This window comes from Ziziphus jujuba, chromosome 4 (genome assembly GCF_031755915.1).
Source record: "Ziziphus jujuba cultivar Dongzao chromosome 4, ASM3175591v1".
Taxonomy (NCBI): domain Eukaryota; kingdom Viridiplantae; phylum Streptophyta; class Magnoliopsida; order Rosales; family Rhamnaceae; genus Ziziphus; species Ziziphus jujuba.
Window position 1 is genome coordinate 31,349,585 of NC_083382.1, and position 24,726 is coordinate 31,374,310.

The 24,726-nt window shown below is 35.9% G+C and overlaps 1 pseudogene; it reads left to right on the forward strand.

Annotated features, from left to right (window-relative positions):
* The first annotated feature begins 15,573 nt into the window (after positions 1-15,573).
* Positions 15,574-16,686, forward strand: LOC107415368 (2-methylene-furan-3-one reductase-like; annotated as a pseudogene).
* Positions 16,687-24,726: the final 8,040 nt, after the last annotated feature.

Below are 24,726 nucleotides of genomic sequence, written 5' to 3' on the forward strand. Positions count from 1 at the left end.
ATAAATGGACAAAATTATTCTAAATTTCATAAAATGTTTTAGAGCCTTTAGCATATATGTTGAAACATTCCTTACATAATTGCCAATGAAGAGTTCACGTTAATATTCAATTTCATTTCTGCCTTGTCATTTTCCAAATAGACCTTTCAACAAAATAACTAACAAATCTTGGGTTCTTATTCAACACATATTCCGCTCGTTAGCCTAAAGCCACTTAAAAAAATGATTACATAACCTCCTGCACCTTGATGTCAATGGAATAAGGTAAGCCGTAAGTCTCAATAGCTCCAAAATTGTCCATGACCCTCCAAATAGAAGTTTGAAACATCCATCTTTCATACTAACTATTCAAAGGGCAATCTTTTCTTTTATGGAGTTGGGAAACCGTATGACAAACCCCCAACTTTAACCAGTTCAGCCATCAAGCTCAATAGGAAAAAAGGAACTCTTGTCCTAATAAAGTTAAAATTACTTTTACATATATATACATATATATAATGAACAACAGACAACAAACAACAAAAACCAAATGCAACCCCTAAATCATCATAGGAGACGCTTTTGATGAGTGAGAAATAAGAGATACGAGAATCTACTCCTTTTGCTCGTTGTCTTCTCTCTTGAGATAGAAGAAGAACTCCGTGTAAAGTGAATAGCAGACCCAATTCCAACGGTTTCATTCACATGCAATCATGATTTTTTGTTTCCTTCGACATAAAAACAGAGGGAAAACCTCGCAAGACTCTGACTGACAGGCAAACCAATCCAAAGCTTTCGCACTGGAAGGCACAATGACCTTTACAAATCCTCGCAGAATCACATATGAAATGAAAACCAAACAAAACAACATCGTATCAAAACAGCAAAGTGAAACGACATAGTATGTGAAATGAAAATGACATACGGAATTTTTCAGTACCTGAAACCGAAAGAACCCATTGGAGGTAGAAGGAGGATTCAGCTTCAACTTCCCCATAGCATCTTTGATACTCCCTAATCCCTTCTCAAGCGTCAATGCCGGGGGTAGAGTATGTGTAATGCAAGTCTCCACCACATAATCCCGGTCCTCCATTCCCGAATCCTTGCCGATTTCCATTATCAGACTGTCAAATAGCACACCGAACACTACCTAAAACAAAAATTACAAAAGCATAAGGAAAAAAATTACAGAAATAGCAAAACCAAAAAAACAGAACCCTAATTTCGATTCCAACTTATCCCAAAAACAATTAGAAAAAAAAAAAAAAAACACCCCACAAATGTTTTAAATAAACTCTTGAAACCACTCAAATAGAAAAGTCAAAGGAAAAATGAAGCAAACACCAGGCATTTTATCAAAGAGGCCAAGTGAAACAGCAAGCTTAGGCATCTGCTTCCTCCATGCAGTACCACCCTTGAGCTTCGTATACAAATCCACGTCCTCCTTCTTCACAATACCCTAATTTCGAATTCTAAACCATCAATTTCTTTCTTTGTATGGAATTTTGGCAACCAGGGAGACGAAACGGGGCTGCTTGGAAAAAGGGCAACTAGGTGAAGAAAGCTTGATGGATGAATGAGAAGAGATGAGCCGGCTTTAGGGAAGCATGATGAAGGAGAAGAGAACAGTCAGGTGAAGAAAAGAAAGAAATAACATAAAATAAAAAAAAAAGTAAAAATATTTAATTTGGATATAAGTGTATTTTGGGATTATTAAAAATTGAAAGGGTAGAAAAAAAAAAAAAAAAGATAGCAAATGAAGGGGTAAAAATCATGAAGCTCATCCTTATGGGGGCATTGGGCCAAATTCCCCAAAATAAAATAAAGCAATAAAAAAATAAAAAGGCAGGCCCAATATTGTTTAAGCTGCTGCGTTTTCCATGTTCTTGGTTGCCAAATTCAGAATAGATCTAATTTATACAATCCCATCATTTTTTTTATTTTTTATTTTTTGGCTGTGCCCTATGCCCACCCCTTCCATGACTCGAATTCAGCACGTCTTAGCTTGGATAGCAGCGCTCAACCAAATGAGCTAAGCTGCTTCGTCACAATCCCATCATCTTATTGAAAGAAAAAGAAGAAGAAGAAAAGTATGAGGTCTGATTTTCTCTGCATTTGGTTTTAAAAGATCGAGTCTCATATTTGTCCCATCTGTATGGAAAAAAACCAAAAAAAAAAAAAAAAGGCTTCTTGAACGTACAACCATGGCTGTTGCTACCAGCGATCCAACAACACCCTCAGTACACAAGGCTTGGTTGTTAAATAAATTAATAACTGTGGACTTAGCATAATCAATTACTCACTTACAAGGTCTATTTATGCCATTAATGGAACTGACTTATTTTATTATTTTGTAATAGGACCCTTGGTCACACACTTTCCATAAGACTCCAGTTGGCCCATTAGATTGGAAGACCAACTCTCTTTAAAAGCCCAATGACTTACCCATATTTTTTCTAATATTATTATATTATTAAATTATTAGTATTTTGTGTGTGTTAAAATTAATGGGTAAGTGTGACTTGCAGAGACTATAAAAAATCTAGGACAAACAAACAAACATATTTCATACGGTATTTTAATATTAGGATTTTCAGAGATCTGAGAATGGTTTAAGAGTAGTGTGTCCATAGGCACCACTTTACATTGTTTTCTATTTTGCAGGATTAAAGATTTATCAATGGCTGCATTTAGAGGTTAGTAATTTATGATTAATGAAATTTATCATGTATATTTATATCCATAAAATCTAATAATTGATATCAGAGCATGGTTAATATGCATAATAAATTTCTTTATGATTATTCTTCATTGTATCCATAATGATCGGATTGAACAGCACATGTTCGGCCATTGATGATCTGTACATTGATTACATGATATTTATTTTTATTATTGTTTGCTCTTTCTTTATTAATCGGATATTATATGTTGATTGCCTGTGAAATATAATCTGGCCATTATAAACTCAATAATAATAATAACAAAAACATCTCTGAACAAGGTTCTAGCACCATGCCAAATGTGTCCGAAGAAAAAGAGCAAAGCAAACGAAGCATGTCCAAAAGTAAACCAACCCCTCGGACTGCTACGAAAAACACCGTCGGATTTCAAAGTAGCACGATCTATAATAATAATAATAATAATTATAAAATTTCTTCTCTGGGTATTGTGGTTCTTTGTAGAATTTCTTTTCTGGATCGAATGGAATATTTTTGAGTTAATTTGGGTTTAAAAAAACTTTAAAAAAAAAAAAAAAAACTGGAGTTCAACGGCCGAATTTCATTATGATTGGGTGTTAAAATTTCTGGGTCTTTAGGCCAAATTGATCTATGAATAATATTTTCCACACTGAAAGGAATCTATAGACATCGGAATTGAAGAAAATGGTGGCCGTTTTTTGTGGTTTTCCGGCCGGGTTAAGGAAGCGGGTCGCTCGACCCGTTAACCAGGAATTGCGACCCGGCTCAGTGAAGAAGACGCTGACATCAGCGTCCTTCTTGCTGACATCATCAACCTAAATTACCCAACAAAAAAAAAAAAAACAAAACCTTTATTTTATTTTATTTGATATATCTTTATATCATTTTATCACTTATTTATTGTTGATTATTTATTCATCTATTGTTTTATTATTATTTAAAAAAAATGTTATTTCTTTATTTATTTGTTTTTTTATTGGTTATTGGTTTATTTATTTATTTGTTTATTTATTCCATTCCAAATTTTTGAATTAAATTAAATATCTATGTTAAAAAAAAAATGGATTGCGTTTGGAGCTTTCCCTAAAGAGGCTTTATGCCTAGTTGGTATAGTAGTGTGGGATTTTAGGTATCACCTGATGTAACACTTATTTTATCTGCATTATGTGTACCAATGTAATATTTGTTGGCATAGTGAATGGGATATTTTATATTTATCTATTTCATGAAATTGCCAATATGTTATTTTCTTCCACTTATTAATTAGGGTCTATACGGGTAACTAGACTACCCTGTCGGTGGTTTTAATTGCTTAGTATGACGCCTGGATTGGCAATGGAAGTTGATTGAATGCCATGAATCGCAGCTTCTGAGTTACCCTATCGGTAATTCAGTTCAATACATTTGATTGTGGTTATTTGGTTGACTGTCCCTGGCCCGCGAAAAAGTATCTTTAGTGCTACAAAGACCCTAGTGATATTGATATTTTATGTTTTGTGTTAAAGGGCTGGAAAATAGTTATTGTTTTATATATATTAAATATTTTATTGTGTTTACTATTTTCACAGTTAGTAGCACCCCGAGTATTCTACCTATGACTACCATGATGAAATTGGATGGGACAAACTATCAGAAGTGGAAGAAGATTTTAGTTATGAATTTGACCTTTATGAAATTGGATTTGGCTTTGGAGATAGATCCAGTAAAGATACCAACTGATGAGAGTAATGCAGCAGATAAGAGACTTTATGAGGATTTGAGACATTCTAATAAGTGCTGCATGATGATGATGGAGAATCATATGGATGAATCAATGTATGCTAGTATTCCTAAGGTTGATACTGCAAAGGAACTTCTTGAGGAGATAGGAAAGAATTTACCAAGTTTGATATGAATGAGAAACATTATTATTTAGACCTTTTAAATAATACTAAGTATGATGATACTTATCAGATAGGGGAAAGGAAAGGCTACTTCAATGGAAAGAGTGGCTACTGCAATAAAGTTGGACACAAGAAGATAGAGTGTTGGAATTTAAAGAAAAGCAAGAAAAGAAAGATAACATTTTAATGATTGAGACCAATATTACTGATGTGCCTATGAATTTTTGGTGGTTAGATACTGGAGCAACAATTCATGTTACTAATTCATTGCAGAGGATGATAAGACAAAGGGGGCCACCAATCTTGAGCAACATGTTTATATGGTAGATAGCTCAAGAGTGAAAGTGGATATCATGGGAACAATCAAGTTGAAGCTTACCACTGGATATGTTTTAGAATTACAAGAAGTTTCCTATGTACCCTCAATTAGAAGGAACTTATTATCTATCTCACTTTTGGATAGTCAAGGGTTTAGTTTCTTGTTTGGACATAACAAAGTTGAAGTATATAAGGATGTCAAAGTTGTTGATTTGGGAACTTTATGTGGCAGTTTATATAGACTTGATTTATTTAGTAATGGTCTCAATTCTTCTATTAATCCTGTTGTTGCCCCTATTATTGCTTCTAAACATCCAAGAGTTAATGATAATTCCTCATTATTATGGCATAAGCGTTTGGGACATATTTCTAGGCACAGGATGGAAAGGTTAGTGAAGGATGGAATACTTTCTAATTTTGATTTCTCCGATCTGTCGACTTGTGTAGAATGTGTCAAAGGGAAGCTAACTTCCAAGGTTAGAAAGAATAAGATAGTAAGGTGTGGAAATATTTTGGAATTAATCCATACTAATGTATGTGGACATTTCACTCCAACTGCTTTGGGTGGTTATAGGTATTTTATTACTTTTATTGATGATTTTTCTCGTTATGGACATGTTTAGCTTATCCGTGAGAAGTCAGATTCTTTAGTTGCTTTTAAGGAGTTTAAGATAAAGATGGAGCTTCAAAAGAATAAGAAGATAAAGGCTGTGAGGTCTGATAGAGGTGGTAAATTTTATGGCAAATATGATGAGACTGGATGAAACCCAGGACCGTTCACAATTTATTTACGTGAGTGTGGCATTGATGCGCAATATACAATGCCTGGTACACCTCAGCAGAATGGCATAGCTGAGAGGAGAAATCGTACTTTGTTAGACATGGTTCGATCTATGTTGGCAAATTCTATCTTGCCAGATTACTTATGGGGAGAAGCTTTAAGGACAGCTGCTTATATTTTGAATCAAGTTCCAAGTAAATCCATTCCTAAGACTCCTTTTGAGTTGTGGTCAGGGAGAAAGCCTAATTTGCATCATTTTCGAGTATGGGGATGCAAAGCTAAAGTAGGCATTTATAATCCCCAAATTAAGAAATTGGATCCTAAAACTATAAGTGGGTATTTTGTTGGCTATTGTATAGGATCTAGGGGTTCAAGATTCTTTTTTCCATCTCACACCACGAGAATTGTTGAATCAGACAAAACTATTTATTTTGAAGATAATTTTGGGTTTGATGATAGTAATGGTCCAAGGGAGTCTCAATTTAGAGAAGAAAATGTATTCATTCCCAGTGTTGTAGTTCCTGATAGAGATATTATTAATCTAGTAGTTGATGAACCAGTAGTTGATCAGGATGAACCCATCATTGAAGAGCAGAATATCCCAGCTATTGTAGATGCTGATGTGCCTTTGAGAAAGTCACAAAGGACTAGGAGGTCAGGTATTCCTGATGACTATGAGGTTTACTTGCAGGAGCATGATTTTGACATAAGTGATGATTCAGATCCAGTCATTTATGAGAAAGTCATAAGCAGTTCGCACTCAAATTTTTTGTTGGATGCAATGGAAGATGAAATGAAATCCATGGCATCAAATGGTATTTGGGATTTGGTTGAGTTACCATTGGGTAACAAGCCTATAGGGTGCAAATGGGTCTTTAAGACTAAAAGAGACTCTAATGGTCAAGTAGAGAGGTATAAGGCTAGACTTGTAGCTAAAGGGTTTAGCCAAAAGGAATGAATTGATTACACAAAGACATTCTCTCCTATATCCACAAAGGATTCTTTTAGAATCATTATGGCAATTGTGGCACATTATGACCCAGAGTTGCATCAGATGGATGTCAGAACTACTTTTCTGTATGGTGATTTATTTGAGGATGAATATATGGTTCAACCAGTTGGCTTCCAGTAAACAGAGAATGGTAATTTGGTTTGTAAGCTTAAGAAGTCAATTTATGGTCTTAAGCAGGCTTCGAGGCAATGATATCTTAAGTTTGATGAGGTTGTCATCCAAAATGGCTTTAAGGAGAATGTTGTTGATAGATGCATATATATAAAGGTCAATGGGAGCAGTTTTATATTTCTGGTGTTGTATGTTGATGATATACTTCTGGCTACTAATGACACTGACCTGTTGGCTGAGACAAAGCAGATATTGTGCAACCATTTTTATATGAAAGATCTTGAAGAGGCTTCTTTTGTTTTGGGCATCAAAATTATTCGAGATATGACTAATTATGTGTTGCAATTGTCTCAAAAAGCCTATATTGATAGAATCCTTAAGAGATTTGATATGCATAATTGTTCTCCTAGAAGTGTATCGGTCACAAAGGGTGAAAGATTTTCTAAGGATCAATGTCCCAAGAATGATAAAGAGAGGATGGCGTTGAGAAATGTTCGCTATTCTTCAGCAGTGGGTAGTTTGATGTATGCTCAAGTATGTACACGGCCTGATATAGCTTTTGCTGTGGGTGTGCTTGGTAGATTTATGAGCAATCCTGGTCCTATTCATTACCAAGCAGTTAAGAAGATCTTTAGGTATCTTCAGAGTACTAAAGATCATATATTGACATATCGACGTACAAACTCGCTTGATATAGTTTGTTATAGTGATGCAGATTATAAAAACTGTGTGGATGATAAGAAATCTATCACTGGATATATATTTATTATGGCAGGAGATGCTGTGTCTTAGGGGAGTGCCAAGCAAACAGTGACAGGATTCTCGACTATGGAGGCAGAGTATGTGGCGTGTTATGAGGCTACTTGTCATGCAGTTTGGCTTCAAAATTTTATTCGTGATTTGGGAGTGATTGACTCCATTGAGAGACCTATTATGATGTATTGTGATAATACTGCAGCAGTGTCTTTATCCAATAATTTAAAAGGTACCCCTGGTGCGAGGTACATTGATGTTAAGTATTTTATGGTTAAGGAGAATGTTGAAGAAAGCTTCATTACTGTTGTTCACACACCTACTTATAGCATGGTGGCAGATCCACTGACCAAGCCCTTACCAGTAGGCATATTTAAGGAACATGTGTCCCCTATGGGATTGTTAGACAGCTGAGACTGCTATGGGTCAGTGGGAGTTTGTTATATTTTCTGCAGTAATATCCACGTTAAGTATTATTTATTATTTTGATACATTAATGTATGTGGATCATTATATATTTATGAGATATTTTATTACATATATTATTGCTCATTATATTTACAGGCCTGTTGAGACTATTGGTCTATGTATATGTGTATGTTGATCCACAGGTGCCATAGTGAGTCCCTACTATCTAGTTTGGGTATATTGATGTATCATGTCGATACACAATGTGCTCGAATGAAATGGTATTTGTGTGTTGAGGGATTGCACGTGGTTAGGTAAATCTCTACTACCTAGACTGAGTTTATGGCATGTAAAGTGCTCAGTTGAAATGGTATCATGTTTTGGGAGATTTACTGAGAGAATCTCTACTGCCTAGTCTAGTATATTGTTATGCCCTGTCAGTATGCTATATATTTAGATGAAATGACATTATGGTTCGGGAGATTCTGTAGTAAGTGAGTTTGGATTTTATATATATATGATAATGATTATGCAGTCCAAGTGGGAGAATGTTAAATAAATTAATAATTGTGGACTTAGCATAATCAATTACTCACTTACATGGCCTATTTATGCCATTAATGGGACTGACTTATTTTATTATTTTGTAGTAGGGCCCTTGGTCACACACTTTCTATAAGACTCCAGTTGGCCCATTAGACTGGAAGACCAACTCTCTTTAAAACCCTAATGACTTATCCATATTTTTTCTAGTATTATTATATTATTAAATTATTAGTATTTTGTGTGTGTTAAAATTAATAGGTAAGTATGACTTGTAGAGACTATAAAAGGTCTAGGGCAAGCAAACAAACATATGCCATACGGTATTTTGATATTAGGATTTTCAAAGATCTGAGAGTGGTTTGAGAGTAGTGTGTCCATAGGCACTACTTTACATTATTTTCTATTTTGCAGGATTAAAGATTTAATTTATCAATGGCTGCATTTGGAGGTTAGTAATTTATGATTAATGGAATTTATTATGTATATTTAGATTCATAAAATCTAACATTGGTTCTACCTATTAAGGACACTATCCCACACAACTAATTTCCAATTTTTAATTGACATGGCTAGCTGTATCTGCTGTGATAGTTTTCCATATATATTTCTCACCTTATGTAATATTTAAAAATAGCTGTATTACCGTGTATAACTAAATGCATTGCCTTGTATAGCCTTTAACTAAATGCATTGCCTTGTATAGCCTTTATGTAACTGCATTTAACATCCCCTGTATAGCAATGGAATAACAAAGCTTTTATTTTCCAATTCACTCTTTCATATGATATCAAAGCAATGATCCTACCCTTCTGTATAAACAATGCCATCACGTGAACAGTATCGCCATGTGAACAGTACCTCTAATAAATAAATAAAAATTTCCTTTCTCCTTCTTTCCTTCCTTCACATCCGAGACTACTCTCACCTTTTATTCCTTTTTCGTACACCCTTTGTTTCACTCCTTCTTCATCATCATCATCATTTTTTATTCAACCAATACTAAATCCTCCCCTATCAGTTCCATCTCTTCTACCAATTTAATCTACTTAAATGTCTCTGCATAGGCTCCTCTCAAACTCACCGCCAACAATTATACGGCCTGGCATGCCTAATGGTATTCTCTGTTGATTGGGTATGACCTACTTCGTTTTGTCACCGGCCAATCTATTTGTCCATCCTCTGATCCCGATAAAACTCTCTAGATCCAACAAGATCATCTGCTTCGAAGTGCTGTCCTGGCTTCATTAGATCCTACACTTGTGAATTTTGTTGCTTCCTCAGAATCTTCTCGTGAAACATGGCAAAATCTTGCAACCATGTATGTAAAACCTTCACGTGGCAGACTCATGAGTCTACGTGAAACTCTAAGTAAAATTTCCAAAGATGATAAAATTATTTCTGAGTATATGCAATCAGTTCAAGGACTTGCTGACTCTTTTGCATTGGCCAGTGAACCTCTCGGCAAGGACAAAATCACGTTTCACATCCTTAATGGTCTAGGGCCTGACTATAAAGAAATTTCTGCTGCAATTCGGGCACGAGACTCATCCATCACCTTTGCCGAATTGCATGATAAGTTAGTCGATTATGAAGCTTTTCTTCAACGCCATCGCACTACCCCTACTTATGTCTCTCCTGTCACAGCCAATTATGCATCCCATCATGGACATTCCTCTTCTCACCCATGGCCAAACTTCTCATCCAGACCCATTCATACTCGATCACCATCTCTTAGCAAGTCTGGTTCTTCTAGCCCTATTTGTCAATGCTGTGATCTACCTAGCCACACTGCTCGCAACTGCCGCAAACTCCTTGCTTCAGCACCATAGTTATCTAGGTCAAAATGGAAACCTCAACATTCCAACACCCCCCCCCAAAATCATTACTTGGCCCTCCACCACATGCTTCCTATCCTAGAGCTCATTTTGCATCTCGTTCCAACCAACCCATCATCATCTACTTGGCTAGTAGATTCTGGTGCCTCTCATCACATCACAAATGACTTGAATAATCTCTCCCTACATGCTGAATATGATGGGCCTGAGGAAATCATGATTGCGGATGGTCACACTGTACCAACCAAATATTTACCCTCTTCATTCTCTGCCAGATACCTCCATTCAAGTAGTATCTCCATCTCCTTCCTCTCTTCACCCTCGGTCATCGTCTTCCCCTCCTATGGAGCCTTTCAATTCACTTTCCCAATCATGTTCCTCTGGGTCAGCTTCTTCCTCTGCCTCTACTATCTCAGCTCATTCTTCTTTCACTTTTTCATCTTCAAAACAGACTAAGCACTCCTTGGCCCACTCCACTGCATCTGCATCATCCACTTCTGGCATTCCGATTAGCTCCCCTCCCATACCAGATCATGCACCATCAATTCCTACTTCTATTTCTTCTCACTTCCCTCCATCAACAATCATCACCCGGTCTAAAAACAACATTCATAAGCCTAATCCTAAATTCTTCTCAGCTCTCAAAACTTTAAACCTCACAATAACCGAACCCACGTCCATTTCTCAAGCTTTAACAGGACATGTCTAGCGGGAAGCACTATCTGCCGAATACAATGCTCTCTTAACCAATGGAACATGGAAACTAGTCCCCCCTTCTCCTAATAAAAATCTAGTTGGTTGTAAATGGATATTCAGAATCATAAAGAAAACTGATGGCTCCATTGAACGGTATAAGGCTCGGTTGGTTGCAAAAGGTTTCCATCAACGACCCGACCTCGATTACAATGACACCTTCGGCCCAGTGGTCAAACCCATAACGGTACATCTTATTCTTTGCATGGCTGTTACTTCTAATTGGTCATTATGTCAATTGGATGTCAATAATGCTTTCCTTCAAGGAAGCCTCCATGAAGATGTGTATATGAAACAACCACCAGGCTTTGTTAACAAACAATATCCTCACTATGTTTGCAAACTTCAGAAGGCTCTCTATGGTTTGAAACAAGCACCACGTGCTTGGTATCAGGAACTTCATCAATTCTACTTTCTTATGGCTTCACCAATTCTTACTCTAACAGTTCTCTCTTCATCTACAACAATAGTGGCTTTGTTATGTTTATGCTTATTTATGTTGACGACATTAAACTTATCGGCAACACTTCTTCTCTAATTGATAAGTTTATTTCCTATATTGGTGATCATTCTCATTGAACGATTTAAGCCCTCTCACTTATTTCTTAGGTGTGGAAGTCACTTCTACTTCCAATGGTATCTTCCTATCTCAACAAAAATATACACGAGAGTTACTAAGCTAGGCTAATATGTTTGGTGCCAAGGTTATCAATAAACCACTTTCTCCTGGTAGTAACTTATCTTTACATGATGGAAACAATCTGGATGACCTACTCCTTATCGAAAGTTTGTTGGTAGTCTTCAATATCTCTCCTTTACCAGACCTGGCATCGCCTTTGCTGTGAATAAATTGTCACAATTTATGCACAAGCTGACAATTACTCACTGGGATGCTCTAAAACGTGTTCTGCGCTATTTGAATGGCACCATGTCTCATCGAATCTTACTTCATAGCAACTCTCCTCTCAATCTTCATGCTTTTTCAGATTCCAATTGGGTAGGAAACAAAGATGACCGAACGTCGACAGGTGCCTTCATTGTGTTTCTTGATCACAATCCCATATCTTGGTCATCTAAGAAACCACGTTCAGTTGCTCACTCCTCTACAGAAACCGAATATCGGTCTGTAGCTTCAACAACAGCTGAACTCTGCTGGCTCAAGTCACTCCTTCATGAGCTGTCTATCTCCTTTCCTAGTGCACCTACCATTTACTGTGATAATATTGGAGCCACATACCTCTGTGCTAATCCCGTTTTCCACTCGCGGATGAAACATATATCCATCGATTATCACTTTGTCCGCGATCACGTCCAACATGACTCCTTAAAGGTCTCTCATGTTTCTTCCCAGGATTAACTTGCTGATGCTTTGACAAAATCTTTGCCCAAATCTTCATTTCTTCTCCGTCGAACCAAGATGGGTGTTTCCTTTAAACCCTCCATCTTGCGGGGGCATATTAAGGACACTATCCCACACAACTAATGTCCAATCTTTAATTGATATGCCTAGCTATATCTGCTGTGATAGTTTTCCATATATGTTTCTCACCTTATGTACTATTTAGAAATAGTTGTATTACCTTGTATAACTAAATTCATTGCCTTGTATAGCCTTCATGTAATTGTATTTAACATCCCCTGTATAGCAATGGAATAACAGAGCTTTTATTTTCCAATTCACTCTTTCATACTACCAAGAGTATGGAAAATCTTCTGATGTTTTGAAGTTTGATGAAAATTTCCCTGTTCCTCAAGTAAAGGAAGATCAGGTGCTGGTTAAGGTTGTTGCGGCTTCGCTTAACCCTATTGATTACAAGAGGATGCTTGGGCTTGTAAAAAACATGGACTCTCCGTGAGTCTTCATGGTTTTGCTTCATTATTGGGCTTAGATTTTTTAGATCATGCAAAAATGGTATTTTGTGTTTTTTTCATTTTATTTTTTTTATTCAGATTGTTCCAGGATTCGATGTTGCTGGAGTGGTGGTAAAGGTGGGAAGCAAAGTGGAAAAATTCAAGATTGGGGACAAAGTGTTTGGAGATATCAATGAAAAAGCAGAGGACGGCCTAAAACAATTTGGGACTTTGGCAGAGTACACCGTCGCTACAGACAGAGTATTGGCTCTTAAACCTGAGAATCTGAGTTTTGTTGAAGCTGCTAGCCTTCCATTGGCCATTGAAACTGCATATGAAGGTTTTGAACGAGCCGAATTCTCTGCTGGTAAAACCGTCCTCATTTTGGGAGGTGCTGCTGGAGTTGGAACACTTGCTATTCAGGTCTATATCTATTACTTTTTCTAAGTTTTGTAAATCCCATTTTATGTTTTATTTTTTTATTTATATATTTACAAATTATATATATATATATATATATTGTGATGCAGCTAGCAAAGCATGTTTTTGGTGCTTCCAAAGTGGCTGCTAGGGCAAGCACTAAGAAACTGGACTTGTTAAGGAGCTTAGGTGCAGATTTGGCCATAGATTACACTAAGGAGAATTTTGAAGAGCTTCCTGAGAAATTTGATGCAGTTGGTAAGATTCACTCTGATCATTAATTCATTGTCATTTTTTTTAATTAAAAAAAGAAAAAGAAAAAGAATGGAAGGCTGATATATGTGCTTGGAAAAAGGAATATGGAACAGGGGAAGGTGACCGAGTTGGGAAGGCAGTGAAAGAAGGTGAGAAAGCTGTGGCAATTATATGGCCTGTAACACCTCCAACCACGATGTTTATTCTAACTTCAACTGCGACTATTTTGGAGAAGCTGAAACCTTACTTGGAGAGTGGGAAGGTAAAACCAGTGCTTGATCCCAAAACCCCTTTTCCATTTTCAAAGACTGTGGAGGCATTTTCTCACCTTGAAACTTCCAGAGCCACTGGTAAGATCGTTTTGTATCCTATCCCATGAAATTCCAAACCATCAACTACTTAGTATTATCTATATATGTCTAAACGTAATGTTCTGGGTCCAAATTGTTCAAATAAATGGCTTTAGACTTGCAAAAATAATAATAATAAATGGCTTTAATCCTTTATGTTTTATTTATGCTTTCTCACTTGCCTTCAATCCATCTTCAACCCTAGCCTTCGGCACTCATCATCCTACTTTGCTTATATCCCTTTCAAAGTATTTTTGTTCATTTATGTAGCCAATACTACTAAGTAATATAAAAGAGGTGTTGGGGGGGCCAAAGGATTAAAAAAAAAAAAAAAAAAAAAAAAAAAACACACAATATCTCCTAAAGTAAGAAAAGAAAATCAGTCAGTAAATAATTACGTTATGTGCACATGAAAGTTTAAGATAAATATTTTATAAAAAAGAATTGAGAAAATTGAAGATAAGACGTCAATTTCGTGATCAAAATGGAGGTGGCTTTTGCCTAAGCATGATGTCTCTCATTGTGACTTTAGCTTCCCTTTTCAAAGTATTTGCTTATTTTTGTAGCAAATATTGCTGAGAAATAAAAAAGAAAATGAGTTAAGAAAATAATTACGTTGAAGATAATTTTATACAAAAGAAAAAAGAAAGTTGAGGATAAGAAGTCAATTTCGTGATCAAAATGGAGGTTGGCTTTTCAATTTCGTTACCAAAATGTAGGTTGGTTTTCTTTGTCCAAAAAAAATTAAAAAAATGGAGGTGGCTTTTGGCTAACCATGACTAGCAATATCTGCGGACGGAACACACCGGTTTTTAAAATTCTATTTTCATAGAAAAAAATTTTATTTTATTTCTGTGGTTTTTATTTTTTTTAATTTTAAAGATAGGACAGAAACAGAAATTTTCCAATTAAAAATGGACAATCTATTTTTTTTGCGTAATATAATTTTTTTTTTAAATTTATATAAAGAATTTTCTTTTTTATGAAAGCCTACATATACACAATTGGCTAACTAAAAAATTTAAGTGAACAAAAAAAAATAGTAAACAAAAAAAATAAATATTAATTTTATTTCATAAAATAAAATTATTAAAAAAATAAATAAATATATATATCGGCCAAGTTTGAGCCGAGATTGTTATTTTTCAATCCTGTCCCGATTTGAGCTTTACAATTTTATTCCAAATCTGTCCCATAATTTCAATTTTAAAAAAAAATAAATAAAAAAAACGATGCAGTGCACCGTAAATTTCTGATTATATAGGGTAAATTGCCATCCCTAACCATGATCTTTTGCACTTTTTTTTTTTTTCTTTCTTTTTGGAATACTGGGTTTAGCATCTTATTTCTAGTTTTGAAATAACGTAACTAACTCGTAGTAAAGAATTAAAATTCTGGTTGTTTTAACATTTTAATTTTTGGAGTAACTTAAATAATAGTGTAACCTGTGGACTTTTTTTTTTTTTAATCATTAATATACAAAAGCAGTTGAGATTTTTTTTTTTTTTTTTTTTTTGCTTTTTAAAATTAGTTGAGATAAATAAGCTTCTAGAGAAAATAGTTCCATCTATACATAAAAATGATCTGATAAAGCTCATAATCTCTCGCCACAGTGAGATTCTTTTTTGCTTTTTTTTTTTTTTTTTTTTTTTTTCTTTTTTTCTGGTAGTACACTGCAATGAGATTCTTCGGAGATAAAATGGAGACCATTCACAGTGAACAATAAGGAATAATGCGTCTAGATGCAGATACAAATTAGCCCATGATTTCTGTCTACAAAAGTGTATTAAAAAAGGCGTTTGGTTCTAAAGATCGAGACCCATATTATCCCAATTACCCACCAAAAAAAAAAAAAAAAAAAGAGAAAGTAAGAGACCCATATTATCCCACCTGTCTTGGAAAAAAAATAAAAAAATGTAAAGCTTCTTGTACGTACAGTGTACTGACATGGCTGCTGCTTTCAGTGTTCCAACAATACCCTCTGTAAATAAGGCTTGGATCTACGAAGAGTGCAGAAAATCTGCTGATGTTTTGAAGTTTGAAGCAAATTTCCCAGTTCCTCAAGTAAAGGAAGATCAGGTGCTGATCAAGGTTGTTGCAGCTTCGCTTAACCCAATTGATTCCAAGAGCATGCTTGGGTTTTTTCAAAAACATTGACTCTCCTCGACCTGTAAGCCTTCTTGATCTTTTTATTTTTATTTTTATTTATTTTTTCCAGTTTCCATTCATGGGTTTGCTTCAATATGGGGTTTAATTTGTTTAGATCTTGTTAAAAAAAAAAAAAAAAATTTTTTTTTTGGGCATTTTCTTTTTTTAATTCAGATCGTTCCATGATATGATGTTGCCGGAGTGGTAGCAAAAGTGGGAAGCAAAGTGGAGAAGTTCAAGGTTGGGGATGAAGTGTATGGAGACATCAATGAGAAAGCAGTGGATGGCCCAAAACAATTTGGGACTTTGGCAGAGTACACTGCCGCTGAAGACAGAGTATTGGCTCTTAAACCCAAAAATCTGAGTTTTGTTGAAGCTGCTAGTCTTCCTTTGCCCATTGAACCGCCTATGAGGGTCTTGAACGAACCGAACTCTCTGCTGGGAAAACCATTCTCATTTTGGGTGGTGCTGGTGGAGTTGGAACACTTGCTATTCAAGTTTATGTATATATATATATATATATTCTCTGTTCCTAAAAAAATCTCTTATGATTATAATTTATAATATTGTTTTCTCTGTTATTATTATTATTATTATTATTATTATTATTATTATTATTATTATTGTGTGATGCAGGTAGCATGATAATAAACTAAAACATGGAATAAATCACACAAGACAAAAAAATATATATCATTGAAAGATACATTTTTGTTCAAGGTACAGTACTTATATAAACATTACATCTAGCAAACTCAATCAAAATAAAAACAACTAATAATACATAAAAAATAGGATCACTATCCTGCAGTAACAATATTCCTAAAAACTAGTTAAAGATTAGACATTACCCAACAGAAATGAACATAAATTTCCAACAATCTCTCCCTTAAACTGATGTTCTAAACATCCAGTTTAATAACTTAAACTACATTCTCCATATTACAAACATCCAGTTTAATAACTTAAGCTACATTCTCCATATTACAAACCCCAAGCAACTTCCTTAGCCTCAAAAAAATTACTAAATTGAGAGGTTTAGTAAAGATATCTGCAATCTGGTCTTCACTTCTGCAATATTCAAGCTCAATTACCTCATATTTTATAAGATTTCTCAGAAAATAATATCTCATATCAATATGCTTGCACGTTCCATGTAGAACAGGATTCTTAGACAGCTTGATAGTTGAACTGTTATCGCAATAGATTTGTGTAGGACCTTCTTGCTTGAACTTCAATTCTTCAACAAGTCTTCTTAGCCAAAGAACTTGACAACCACAACATGATGCAGCTACAAACTCAGCTTCAGTTGTTGATAATGTCATTAGTGGTTGCTTTTTTGATAACCATGAAACTGCAGCTGATCCCAACATAAACACATATCCAGATGTGCTCCTTCGGTCATCTAAATCTCCTGCATAATCACTATCAGTAAAGCCATATAAATATGATTTTTCTCCCATTTTGTAGAAAAGCCCAAAATCCATGGTACCTCACAAATACCGAAAAATTCTTTTTGCAACCAAAAGATGTATCTGTTTTGGATTTTCCATATACCTGCTGATGAGATTTACTGAATGCATTATATCAGATCTTGTTTCTGTCAAATACATTAAACTTCCAACTATTTGCTTATAAAATGTACTATCAACCATTTTGCCTCCTGAATCATTTACAAGCTTCAAACCTTTCTCCATTGAAGTTCCTTCATGTCAAACCTGTCTAAAATTTCTTGGACATATTTCTTTTGAGAAATAAAGATACCAGCAGCAGATTGCACTACTTCAATGCCCAAAAAATAATGCATCAAACCAAGATCAGTCATATCAAATTCCAGCATCATAGACTCCTTAAATTTTTCAAACATGGCTCTATCATTTCCGGTATAAATCAAATCATCCACATATAAACATATCAAATTATCTTCCCATCAACTCCAATTTTAGTATAGAGAGTATGTTCATATGGACACCTTTGAAAACTTTTGTTTATAAAATAAGCATCTATACAACTATACCAAGCTTTAGGTGCTTGTTTTAGTCCATAAAAAGCCTTTTTCAATTTGTAAACTTTATGCTCACTACCAATTTACACATAACCAGTAGGTTGATCGATAAATACCTTTTCTTGCAAATCTCCATATAAGAAAGCTGACTTCACATCTAGTTGATAGATAGGCCATGAATTTTGTGCTGCCAATGCAATCACCAATCTAATTGTATCATGTCTTGCAACAGAAGCAAAAACCTCTTTGTAATCCACACGTAGCTTTAGCAACTAGACATGCCTTGTACTTGTCAACTTCACCATTCTCCTTTAACTTGGTCTTATAAACCCATTTAACACTGATTGTTTTCTACCCTTTTGGAAGATCTGTCAATTTCCAAGTATTATTCCTTTCAATAGCTGCAATTTCTTCATCCATTGCCTTTTGCCACTTAACTTCTTTTACAGCATCATCAAACCTTGTAGGATCACAATCAGAAAACAAAGCTAGATGAGTAAGAATATCTTCAAAATCAACAATTCCAGTTACCTCACAGTCAATCATCCAAGCTGGCCTTTTTCTATGACGTTGAGGACGAGAACCAACTGCTACATCAAGTTGAGTGGCTGCTGTCACTTGATTTCTTTGACGAATATCTGAAATGTTTTGAATTTCTGCAAGAACTTCCAAAGTTGCTTGCTGACATTTGTCACCTTCATCTTCACTGTCAAAATTTATTGGAATTTGCTGTCCATTGTCAATATCATTCCAAGACCAGATTTTTTCTTCATCAAAGACCACATCACGACTTATAATAATTTTCTTGGTAATAGGACTGTACAACTTGTAAGCTTTTGATTGATCATAAACACCAAGAAAAATACACTTTTCACTCTTTGCATCCAATTTTTTTCTTTTCTCGTCAGGAATATGAGCATATGTTATGCATCCAAATATTCAAAAGTGACTAAGTGTTGGTCTACATCCTTTCCAAGCTTCCTCAGGGATCATATTTTGAACAGATACTTCATTTAACTGCTTCATGCCATAAGCTCTTGGGAAGGTCAATTCTCCTCATAAGATTTCGCACCATACTTAGAATTGTACGATTTTTCTCTCACACACTCCATTTTGTTGAGGTGTATATGCTGCAGTAAGCTGTCTTTTGATTCCATGCTCTTCACAAAAATAATTAAATTCTTGTGAATTAAACTCTCCTCCACAATCTGTGCAAAAGACTTTTAATGGGCTTCTAGCATCTTTCTCAACAAATGCCTTGAAATGCTTAAAGGCAGCAAATGCTTCAGACTTTTCCTATAAAAGAAAAACCCAGCATTTTCGACTAAAATCATCAATGAAAGTTATGAAATAACGTTTACCTCCATTTAATGTTGGTTTTAAAGGGCCACAAAGATCGGAATGAACTAGTTCCAACTGCTTCTTAGCTCTCCAAAATTGTCCTTTTGGAAAACTATCATGGTGTTGTATGCTAGCGACACAATCTTCACAAACTTCTGTAGGTGAATCAAATTGTGGAAGACCATCAACCATCTTCTTCTATTGTAAAGTCCTCATCCCACTAACGTTTAGGTGCCCATATCATAAGTGCCATAACCATGCTTCATTTTTTACACTTGCAGAGAAACTAGAATGTGTTGTCTTGTGAAGATACAATGAGAACATTCGATTTGCAATCATTCTAACTTGGGCAATTAAGCCCAAATTGTCATCTTGGATTCGACAAACACCATCCTTAATAGAGATCTCATATCCCTTTTATGGAAGCTATCCAACATTAAGCAAGTTAGATTTCAAATCAGGAACATATAGAACATCTGGAATAGAAGGTGTAGAATTTCTCTTGGTTTGGATAGAAACTCTTCCTTTACACATAACAGATACTGTAGAGTTATCACCAAACTTTACAATATTCTGAAAAGATTCATCCAAATCAGAAAATACAGATTAACTCCACATATATGGTTTCTATAACTAGTATCTAAATACCATAAATTCTCATTAGTTTCTTCTTAAATGTGAGACACCATGAGAAGAGAAATTTCTTCTTCCTTTTCTGCAAAATTGGACCTTTCACTATGTTCACCACGATCTTCATTTAAATTAGTACGACATTCTGAATGATAATGTCCATACCTATGGCAACGGAAACATTCAATTTTTTATTTGTCTACATACTTGGATTTAGGCCTAGCTGAATTTTGACCATCACGACCCTTTCCATTTCCTTGAGAGTCAGCTACCTTATTTTCTCCTGATTTGTGATGCTTGATCTTTCCTTTTGAGCCACCTCTGTCATGCCAGACACCTTTTGTTTTTACCTATAATGCTTGTTCCTTTTGATCCTGCTTACTTAATTTTTGCTCATGCACCAGCAAAGAACTTTGCAATTCATCAATTGACAATGTATCAATATCTTTAGATTCCTCAATTGAACAAACGACAAAATTGAATTTTACCGTCATTGATCGAAGAATCTTTTCAACTATAGTGACATCCTCCAACTTCTCTCCATGAATCCGCATCTTGTTTGCGATTGCCATCGTCCTTGAGAAATACTCTGAAACTAACTCTCCTGACTTCATTCTTAAGTTCTCAAATTCAGCACGGAGGGCTTGAAGTTGTACTCTCTTTGCCCTTGCTCTCCCCTGATACTTCTTCTTCATGGAATCCTAAATCTGTTTGGAGGTGTCTTTGTTTAGAATTATCTCCAAGATTGAACAATCAATAGCTTGGAATAAATAGTTCTTTGCGTTGAGATCTTTCAACTTTTGTGCTTCCAACTCTGCTTTCTGTGCATTTGTCCACACAATGCTAGCTACTAGTTCTGCAATATCTTTAGATTCCTCAATTGAACAAACAACAAAATTGAATTTTACCATCATTGATCGAAGAATCTTTTCAACTATAGTGACATCCTCCAACTTCTTTCCATGAATCTGCGTCTTGTTTGCGATTGCCATCGTCCTTGAGAAATACTCTGAAACTAACTCTCCTGACTTCATTCTTAAGTTCTCAAATTCAGCACGGAGGGCTTGAAGTTGTACTCTCTTTGCCCTTGCTCTCCCCTGATACTTCTTCTTCATGGAATCCTAAATCTGTTTGGAGGTGTCTTTGTTTAGAATTATCTCCAAGATTGAACAATCAATAGCTTGGAATAAATAGTTCTTTGCCTTGAGATCTTTCAACTTTTGTGCTTCCAACTCTGCTTTCTGTGCATTTGTCCACACAATGCTAGCTACTAGTTCTGCAATCCCTTCACCAATAACCTGCCAATACTCTTTAGACCTTAGAAAATTCTCCATTAACATTCTCCAATGGTCATAATGACCATCAAAGCGAGGTATTGCAAGTTGCACAAAGTTCTCAGATGCCATGAATAAATTGCTGCTGCAACAAAGAAATTAGAGTAGAAAAAAGATACAATTCTTTCTATCTCACTTCTCTCCCTCAATATGTCTCTGATACCACTGATAATAAACTAAAGCAGGGAATAAATCACACAAGACAGAAAAATATATATCATTGAAAGATACACTTTTATTCAAGGTGCAATACTTATATAGACATTACATCTAACAAACTCAACCAAAATAAAAGCAACTAATACATAAAAAAATAGAACCACTATCCTGCAGTAACAATATTCCTAAAGACTAGTTAAAGACTAGACATGTAACACCCCGTCCCGAACCATGTCGGAATTTTTGCACGTTGACCGTTGACCGTTGACCAAAGGGGTCAAAAGTTGATTTTTTGACCCAGTTGGAATTCTAGGTTGACTGAGGTACCGTTACGAAGTACACGTTGGCACGAGTTCATAGACTGGTAGCACGTTGAAAACGGAGCTACGGTTTGAACGTTATGAGCAAAACAAGTTGAGGTCCAAACTGTCTAAGGGGTGCCGGAGTTGACTTTTTATTCATGCAAGGTTGAGCTTTGACTCATGCATGGTTGTGAAGTGCTCGTCGATACGAGTCCGTAGACTAGCGGCACGTCCGATTTGGACATGTGGTTTGAAAGTTATGGACCTGTAGAGTTTTTCAAATACTGTATTATTTTAATATTATTTTTTAAACGTGTAACGATGTGCCACGTGTGACTTAATGAAGGTGACCATGTGTCACCATGTTGAGAAGCCACATGTCAACCATGTGTAAAATCAAATTATTTTTATTATTATTTTAAATAATAATATTTTGATTTAATTATTTAATTATTTTTATTTTTATTTTTCCCTTTCCTTTTTCTTTTTCTTTTCCTTTTTCTTTTCTTTTTCTTTTTCTTTTCTTTTCCCCAAGTGGGAAAACAGCATTTCTTTTTTTCTTTTCTTTTTCTTTTTCTTTTTTCCTTCTTTTTCCTTCTTCTTCCCCGAGCCCGTCAAAACAAAATGCAGAAATTTTTTTTCTCCCTTTCTCTCTCCTTTGACTCTCTCACCCTCTCTGTTTGACCACCGTCTGGCCGGATTGCAGTCGCCGGAGTGCCACACGTGCCGGCCACCAGTGTAGCCCGCCACCTCACGACCTCAGCCACCAAATTTCCCGGCCAGCTGCCGCTGGACGCGCCCAGATCGGGCCGGCGAAATCGCGGCGGCGAGGTGAAATTTTTCCGGCGATTCTCGCCGTTTCCGACCAACCCAGCCCGTCCCATACCTCTATCCCACCATTTTCGACCCCTCTGAGTCCATTTCCAGGGTTAGTTTGCCCAAAATCCCCACCGTTTGAAAGATCCCTCAAGTTTAAAACCGGCCGAAGCTTCCCGACCAAATTCCGACCACCTCCGGCGGAATTGGAGTCGATGGAGACCGGTAATGCGCTCCTCATTCCACGAGCTTCGATTCGGTATATCATTCGCCTATTTTGGATAACGTTTGTGTTTGACCCCCCGGGTACCGGGTATTATTTACCTAATTAAAATATTAATTTATTTGACTGTCTGTGAATTTTGTTCTAGGAGCACCGGTGAGTCGTGGAATTGATCCCATAGTGGATCATGATTTAATTGCGTGCTCCAAGTGAGTGACCCACCTTCAAAAATTATTTTGGGCAATTAATTATGTTTATTTGGTATTTAAATTATGCTCATGTGGTACAATTTGGTTATGGTTTTATTGTGGTTTAATTTATTATGCATGAGCAAGGTGTATTTCGGTAGTATTTGTACGTGGTTTTCAGTATTAATTTTTCGGGCATAATTGGGTTAAATATTTTATGAAAATATTTGTTTAAGTTGGTGGTTTAATGTTATAAATTATGCCCGCGGTATTTTTATGGTTGCATCTCGTATTTCGAAAAAATTGTGGTTTGTTATTATCGCTGTTTCGTACCGGTTTGGTTAAATAAAAATATGTGGGATGGTAAGTGTGATAATTTAATGTATTTCCCACGATAATTTTGGAAAACGGTACGGTTGGTTAATAATGTTTATTTTTAGACGCACTCATACAGTATTGGTGTTCTGGTGTATGGTGTATGGACACGTGGTAGCGCGCGGTTATTATGTGGTTTAGCGCGTGGTTATTACTTCACCCGTGAGTTGCCATTGGACCGTTGGCAGGCAAGTTTGTTGTGCACAGCCGCCCCCCTCCTTGGCCGGGTTAATGGTTTTAGCAGCGGTACTGTCGGGACGCCGAAGTGCCTGTTGCAGGTTTCTCTCTTTAACCCCCCCGCCAGTCGGTGCTCGGGACGCTGGGTATCGGAGGGCATCACCGGTATATGGTGTGGTGCATCGGTGTAAATTGCAAATAATGTTTTAAACCCCAAAGGTGTTCTAAAATTATTTATTATAATTTATTGCAGTTTATTTATATTTGGGGTATTTATTTATTTATTTATTTATTTATTTATTTGTTGTTTATTAAATTATTTGGTCCCTTGGTTTTCGAGGAGTACGTACATCGGGTTTTGTGAAAATGTTTTAAAAGGGGAACATTTCCAATGGAGTGAATAGTGAGGGTTTTGAGAGAAATTATTACTTCAAATATTTATTTATTAATTGTTCGGTATTGATTTATTAAATTCCTTTATTTTTATATTATTTATATTAAAGGTGTATAGTAGATAGGGTCACTCACGGAGATGATTAGCATCTCACACTTTTAAATTCCGTTCCCCTAGGTCCAGGTTGGAGACGTTGATTGTCCGGGGCAAGCCCAACGTCTCGGTTCGTTGCCGAAGGTTCAAGAAATATTTCTTCCCTTTTTCCTCTCTATCTTGTATTGCTTCTTTATCTGTCATTTTATAAATTCCGCATGTATCTGTATAATGCTCTATATACTGTATTGAACGTGTAGTTGTTCTTTATGCACTGGGTTGCTGCTGTTGTTTTATTTGGAAGTGCTGAAATTTGTGGAATCAATTTGTAGTCTGTGGGAGGAATAAGGGGATGAATTTTTGAAGTGTGTTTTCAGTGCAGGAAATTTTTGGTTAGTCCTACCCTTAGGGGAGGTGCTGTCGGATTTTCCGTTAGAAGGTTCGGTGGTATTTTCCTGGGATTAGGGCTTGTCTAGGGTTCCAGGAAAGGAATTCTGGACGGGTCCTGACAAGACATTACCCAACAGAAATCAACATGTACTCAACAATAAACAAACTTCCTAAAGACCGGGTCAACATAAATT